This window comes from Sus scrofa, chromosome 3 (assembly GCF_000003025.6).
Source record: "Sus scrofa isolate TJ Tabasco breed Duroc chromosome 3, Sscrofa11.1, whole genome shotgun sequence".
Classification (NCBI taxonomy): Eukaryota; Metazoa; Chordata; class Mammalia; order Artiodactyla; family Suidae; genus Sus; species Sus scrofa.
Genome location: NC_010445.4, coordinates 103,506,579 through 103,512,578, shown reverse-complemented (window position 1 = coordinate 103,512,578; position 6,000 = coordinate 103,506,579). Strand labels below are relative to the sequence as shown.

General features: G+C 40.2%; 1 long non-coding RNA gene across 1 annotated transcript in view; it reads right to left on the bottom strand.

Annotated features, from left to right (window-relative positions):
* Window positions 4,592-6,000, bottom strand: part of LOC110260034 — a 61,292-nt gene continuing 59,883 nt past the window's right edge. Inside the window, exons 2-3 of the long non-coding RNA XR_002342782.1 lie at window positions 5,791-5,915; window positions 4,592-4,755 (exon numbers count right to left, since the gene is read on the bottom strand). This is a non-coding gene — a long non-coding RNA (uncharacterized LOC110260034). The remainder of the gene's footprint in view (window positions 4,756-5,790; window positions 5,916-6,000) is intronic.

Genomic DNA, 6,000 nt, shown 5'->3' with positions numbered 1-6,000 from the left:
ATTAAAAAAAAAAAAAAAAGACTTTAATATTTAGAGCAATTTTAGGTTATAAGCAAAATGGAACAGAAAGTACAAAGCTGGAGTTCCCGTTGTGGTGCAGTGGTTAACAAATCCGACTGGGAACCATGAGGTTGCGGGTTCGATCCCTGGCCTTGCTCAGTGGATTAAGGACCCAGCGTTGCCATGAGCTGTAGTGAAGGTTGCAGATGCGGCTCGGATCCTGCGTTGCTGTGGCTCTGGCGTAGGCTGGTGGCTACAGCTCTGATTCGACCCCTAGCCTGGGAACCTCCATATGCCGTGGAAGCGGCCCTAGAAAAGGCAAAAAGACAAAAAAAAAAAAAAGTACAAAGCACCCGCATGTACTTCCACCCCTACATATGCACAGCTCTCTCACTATGCACATCCCACACCAGAGTGGCACAGTTACTACAACTGATGAGTCCACCTGATGCACATCACCACCATAGTTTTTTGTTTGTTTTATGGCTGCACCTGTAGCATATGGAAGTTCCCAAGCTAGAGGCTGAAGCGGAGCTGCAGCTGCTGGCCTACGCCACAGCCACATTAACAGCAACATGGGATCTAAGCCACATCTGCAACCTACACCTCAGCTTGCAGCCACACCAGATCCTTAACACAATGAGGGAAGCCAGGGATCAAATCGCATCCTCATGAAGACCGTGTCAGGTTATTAACCTGCTGAAACTCAACAGGAACTCCAGCCACAACAGGAACTCCTATCACCATTTATATTAGGGTTCACTCTTGGTATTCAATGGGTTTTAACAAATATACATGTATCCACTATTATAGTATTATCCAGAATAGTTTCACTGTTTTAAAAATCCCGCTATGTTCTGCCTGTTCATCCACCTTACCCTCTAAATCCTGGAAACTACTGATCTTTTTACTGTCTCCATAGCTCTGCCTTTTCTAGCATGTCATATGGTTGAAACCATACAGCATGTATCTGTTTCTGATTAGTTTTTTTTCACTTAATAATATGCATTTAAGTTTCCTCCATATCTTTTCCTGGCTTGATAGCTCACTTTATTTAGAGCTGGATAATATTCCATTGTCTGAATGTATCACATTTTATTTATCCATTCACCTACCATAGGACACCTTGGTTGCTTCCCAGTCTTGGCAGTTATGAATCAGGCTTCTATAAACATATGTGTGGATACTTTTATGTGGATATATGTTTTCAACTAGGTTGGGTAAATACCAAAGAGTATGATTACTGAATCATATGGTAAGACTATATTTAATTTTGTAGGAAACTGTCAAACTGTCTTCTAAAGTGGCTGTACTGCATCCAGTCTCTTGGGATAGACCATGATGGAAGATAATATATGACAGGGTCATTTTGTGTTATAGCAGAAATTGGCACAGCACTGTAAATCAACTATACTTTAAAAAATTTAAAAACTAAAAAGAAATAAACTGGCTATACCATTTTTCATTCCCACCAGCACTGCATGAGAGTTCTTGTTCTAAATCCTCACCAGCATCTGTTGTCAGTGTTCTGGATTTTAGCCATTTTAACAGGTGTGTAGGATTCTCTCATTGTTGTTTTAATGTGCAATTCCCTTATGACATGATATGGAACATCTTTTCATATGTTTACTTCATGTCTATATATCCTACTCAGTGAAGTTTCTGTTCAGGTCTTTCACTTATTCTTCCATTAGGTTGTTTATTTCCTTATTGCTAAGTTTTAAGTATTCTTCGTATATCTTGCATAACAGCCTTTATCAGGTATTTCTTTTGCAAATATTTTCCCCCAGGTTGTGCCTTCTCTTCTCATTTTCTGAGAGTGTCTTTTAAGGCAGGAATTTTTAATTTTTTTTTTCCTAGGGCCACATCTGTGGCATATGGAAGTTCCCAGCTAGGGGTCAAATCAAAGCTTCAGCTACCGACCTGCACCACAGCCACAGCAACACGAGGTCTGAGCCATATCTGCAATCTATACCACAGCTCTCGGCAAAACCAGATCCTTAACCCACTGAGCAAGGCCAGGGATCAAACCCACATCCTCCTGGATACTAGTCAAGTTTGTAACTGCTGAGCCACGATAGGAACTCCCAGGAATTTTTCATTTTAATGAAGTTCCGTGTATCAATTATTTTTTCATGTGTTGTTCCTTAGTGTTGTATTTTAAAAGTCATTGCCATGCCCCAGATCATCTAAAATTTCTTTTATGTTATCTTCCAGGAGTTTATTAGGTTTCATTTTACATTTAGGTCTATGATCACTTTTAATTTTTTTTTTAATTTTGTAAAGTCTGTCTGGATTCATTTTTTGCATGTGGATGTCGAATTGTTCCAGCACCATTTGTTGAAAAGACTCTCTTTTCTCCATTGTATTTCTGCTGCTCCTTTTTTAAAGATCTGTCGACTATCCTTATGTGAGTCTGACTCAGGGCTCCCTACTCTGTTCCATTGATCTATTTACCTCTTTTTTTTTTTTTTGCCAACACTGCCCTGTCTTGATGACTGTAGCTTACTAGCAAGTCCTGCACTCAGACAGGGTCAGTCCTCTGACCCTGTTTTTCTCCTTTAATGCTGTGACAGCTCCTCTGGATCTTTTGCCTCCCCAGATAAATTTTAGAATCAGCTTGTCAATAGCTACAAAATAACTTGCTGGGATTTTGATTGGGACAAAGAGTAATTTCTGAGAGTTTATCATTGTGATCAGTAGGAATGCTCGTCCAAAACGAGTATTAAAGGCTTTCCTAGCACTGACTGAGTTTGCTAGACTGCTAGAAAATGAAAAGTCTAAATACCCAGGCCCTGCTTCCAGTATTCTTAAAATCCAGTTGGAAAGAGAAGATTACCATGGGAAACAACTAGAGAACAAAAAGACTTCAAAAAGTAATGATGTCGAAAACATAGGCCAAACACTCTCTGACATAAACGACAGCAACATCTTCTCAGATCCACCTCTTAGAGTATTGACAATAAAAACAAAAATAAACAAATGGGACCTAATCAAACTGAAAAGTTTCTGCACAGCAAAGGAAACCCTAAACGACATGAAAAGACAACCCACAGAATGGGAGAAAATCTTTGCAAGTGAATGAACTGACAAGGGATTCATCTCCAAAATTTACAAACAACTTCTGCAGCTCCACACCAAAAAAACAAACAACCTCATTAAAAAATGGGCAGAAGATCTAAACAGACAACTCTCCAAAGAAGACATACGGATGGCTGAGAAACACATGAAAAGATATTCAACATCACTCATTATTAGAGAGATGCAAATCAAAACCACTCTGAGGTACTACCTAACACCAGCCAGAATGGCCATCATCCAAAAGTCTACAAACAGTAAGTGCTGGAGAGGGTGTGGAGAAAAAGGAACCCTAGTACACTGTTGGTGGGATTGTCAATTGGTGCAACCACTGTGGAAAGCAGTGTGGAGATTCCTCAGAAAACTAAAAATAGAACTACCATTTGATCCAGCAATCCCACTCCTGGGCATCTACCCAGAGAAAACCACGACTCGCAAAGACATATGTACTCTGATGTCCACTGCAGCACTATTTACAATAGCCAAGACATGGAAACAACCTAAATGTCCATCAACAGAGGAGTGGATCAAGAAGAAGTGTTACATATACACAATGGAATATTACTCAGTCATTAAAAAGAATGAAATACCGGCATTCTTAGCCACATGGATGGACCTAGAAACTATCATGCTAAGTGAAGTCAGCCATACAATGAGATGCCAACATCAAATGCTTTCACTGACATGTGGAATCTGAAAAAAGGACAGACTGAACTTCTTTGCAGAACAGATGCTGACTCACAGACATTGAAAAACTTATGGTCTTCGGAGGAGACAGTTTGGGGGGTGGGGAGATGTGCTTGGGCTGTGGGATGGAAATCCTGTGAGATCAGATTGTTATGATCATTATACAACTAAAAAAAAAAAAAGTAATGATGTCATGTTACCTGGGTAATAAAATCAATCAACGCATTAAGAGTTCAGAGAAGAAAAAATTCATTCAAATATATTTTACCCCCCTACCCACCAAGTGGAGTTCTCCTGTGTTACAGTGGGTTAAGGATCTGGCATTGTCACCGTGGCCTCTTGGGTCACTACTATTCTATCCCTGGCCACAGAACTTCCACCTGCCAAGGGTGTGGCCAACATTTTTTTTTAATATGCAAATATCCAGATTCTCTGCATCACCAAACTTTCCCTGAAAATTCTGTTTGGCGTAGAGTATGTGCAAGGCCACATTTTTCAGAATTTGAGTGTCACTGCTATTTCTCAGGTGCCAGAGGTCTAGGATTTTGAGATGGCCTAATGGTACCTTGTCATTAGCCAGGACACTGGAAACAAAGTTCTTTATAGAAATTCATTATCCTTCTTTCCGCTTATGAGCATTCAATTTCCACAGATTCTCCCTGGATTGTCCTGGGGAGTGGGGCTGACAAACATTTGCTGTGCTTTACTAATCAGAATTTGAATTCTAAGAGTCCAGCTCACTAATACAAGTGATTTTTCAACAAGAAAAGGAGAAAGGCAGAAAGGATAAGAGAAAAAAAATATTTGATTTTCACTAAGCCTTGATGTTTGAGAATGAGGCTTCACTTAGACTTCCTCTGTGCCATGGCACATAAAGGCTGTACTCTGCCTTTGAATATTACTTACCTTGTGAACCCGTTTGCCAAGTCAATTAACTTTTACAATTCCATCTCCAGTTGAAAATTGCAAAAGGACTTTCTCATACCATTGCTATGAATTAAAGAGAGCAAGAACTCATCAAAACTGAAATCTTTTTAAAATCCTCAAAATTATCAAACACAGGGAGTTCCCATCATGGCTCAGTGGTTAACAAACCTGACTATTATCCATGACGATGCAGGTTTGATCCCTGGCCTTGTTCATTGGGTTAAGGATCTGGTGTTGCTGCAAGCTGTGGTGTAGGTCTCAGATTTAGCTCGGATCCCGTGTTGCTGTGGCTGTGGTGGAGGCTGGAGGCTATAACTTCCATTCAACCCCTAGCCTGGGAACCTCCACATGCTGAGAGTGTGGCCCTAAAAATACAAAAAACAAACAAACAACAACAACAAATATATATATATATTTATCAAACACAAACCATGGAATTAACTTCAATATCAAAACAACACACAGACTGCAGATCAATGCAGTGAGAGCCAACTACGTACTTCCTAACAAGAGGGAACTCTGGTTGGCCTCTCGGATTTGGTGTGTGGCAACAGAGCCCTTTGACACCTCCATGTATTGATCATGCCTTCAGTTACTACAAGAATTTCATGATCAGAATTCACTGCATACAAGCGAAAGGCACTTTGCACACTGAAATACAAAAGCGGATTCTTTCTACAAACCAGCTATTTACCGAGATCCTGGAGCTGTTGAGTCACGATGAAACAGTGTGGTCATCAATTGTCTAGTGAATTTTTGATAAATAAATGAAGCTGTTCCCAGGCAATAAAATGTCTACTCTTTTTAGTAGTAGCTTTGCTTCTTTTTTTTTTCCTAGAATAGTCTGATATTTAGTAACCCCAGTTATTCCCAATGTGCTCAAAAATATTCACACTGCTTATGAGTTTGTAAGCTACTAATAGGAATATTTACAATATGCTCTATCTCCAAGCATGTATTTATTTAACAATCATTCATCAATTTCAGTCTCAATTCCAGACTCTGAACCAGGCCCTGAGGAAAAAGAGAGAAGCAAAACGTAGCTCCTGGATTGAAGTTCACAGATATTCACATATAATCCTAGCAAGTGATACATACCTTAACAGAGTTGCCACCAAGGGCCTATGGAAACTCAAGGATACAACATATAGGTCGAGAAGGATGATCAGGCATGTGCTTAGCAGAGTCTGGCAGGAGGGACATTCTTGGCAGAGGAGCTGCACCTGCAAAGACCAGAAAGGGTCACTCACACAGAGCAGAAGTAGGTGGTCCCCTCTGGCCATGCCTAGGGTATAGGAGGAGAAGAAT